Genomic DNA, 1614 nt, shown 5'->3' with positions numbered 1-1614 from the left:
AAAAGCAAGAAGAAAGAGAGATTTTCTCCTATCCTCAAAACAGCATTTATTTATGTGTTTTTCTCTCTTACATGCACTTTAGAGTTTGAATTTGAATTCCCAAGTTGTGCTGCATGCTATGGACGAAATTGTTTTATCTCCTCTATGTAATGATGCTTAATTCATGAATAAAAATAATGTTTTGTGGTTGATTAAAAAAATCAGAGAAGTTTCTCTTTCAAGATGTGATATCTTGTAATTTTTGGAACTCCATGTTCATGGTGTCATATCTATGTTCCAGGTTGGTTCAGACTTATCATAGATCCTTTCACAGATCTTTGTGGCGTCTCTTGATCCATCTCTCTATCCATTCCTTGTTGGTGTTTCATATCCAGCAAGTTGTCGATCCCCTTTGGTGTGTAATATCCAAAGAATCGATCCACCGGTAAATCAGGAGTCTTCCGCAGCTCTTGTGCGACCATTCGCTCCACATCCTTTGATCTTTTAGACTTCACAGTCTCTTGGATGCAAAGTTTACCCTTTTCTCCACCTTAGAGTTTTGACTCCTTGGGGGGCTCCTATCAAGTGGTATCAGAGCAACATTCTAAGCTTGGTCTATTATTCTATCATCTTCTCATCTCTCCATCTTCTCTTATTCATTTCTCATCTCTTCATCTTCTATTTCTGTTTTACTTTTATATCTTTATTATGTCAAAAGAAAACAAAAAAAAAAGAAAAAGAAATGGATCCGGATATTAGGGCAAATCATTTTTCGAGAAGGAGAGTATGATATGATAATGGGAAGTATCAGGACATTTGGTCATTGTTTGATGCATATCTGCTCAACCACGAGGAATTTGTGCATGAAAACAGCTGTAGAATGTGCTCAGATCAATTCCGAAACTCCTCGAAGAAGAATCAGATCAGACAGAGTTCAGATGAAGGAGTTATGCAATTTACAAAACAGGTGATCTTGAGCTTACGCGAATTCAGACATACGCCCATTCAAAGGAGGATTCTGACTAGACCAGATTGAATTAAGCTACAAACCAAATTGTTCCAGAATCTTGGTCCATAAGAGAAGCCCAAAAAATTGGATTCAGCCCAAAAGCAAGAAGAAAAGAGAGATTTTCGCCTATCCTCAAAACAGCATTTATTTATGTGTTTTTCTCTCTTACATGCACTTTAGAGTTTGAATTTGAATTCCCAAGTTGTGCTGCATGCTATGGAAGAAATTGTTGTATCTCCTCTATATAATGATACTTAATTCATGAATAAAAATAAGTTTTGTGGTTGAGTAAAAAAATCAGAAAAGTTTCTCTTTCAAGATGTGATATCTTGTAATTTTTGGAACTCCATGTTCATGGTATGTCATATCTATGTTCCAGTTTGGTTCAGACTTATCATAGATCCTTTCACAGATCTTTGTGGCGTATCTTGATCCATCTCTCTATCCATTCCTTGTTGGTGTTTCATATCCAGCAAGTTGTCGATCCCCTTTGGTGTGTAATATCCAAAGAATCGATCCACCGGTAAATCAGGAGTCTTCCGCAGCTCTTGTGCGACCATTCGCTCCACATCCTTTGATCTTTTAGACTTCACAGTCTCTTGGATGCAAAGTTTATCCTTTTCTCC

This window comes from Camelina sativa, chromosome 6 (genome assembly GCF_030686135.1).
Source record: "Camelina sativa cultivar CO46 ecotype springtype chromosome 6, ASM3068613v1".
NCBI classification, from domain to species: domain Eukaryota; kingdom Viridiplantae; phylum Streptophyta; class Magnoliopsida; order Brassicales; family Brassicaceae; genus Camelina; species Camelina sativa.
Note: the sequence above shows the minus strand (reverse complement) of the source record.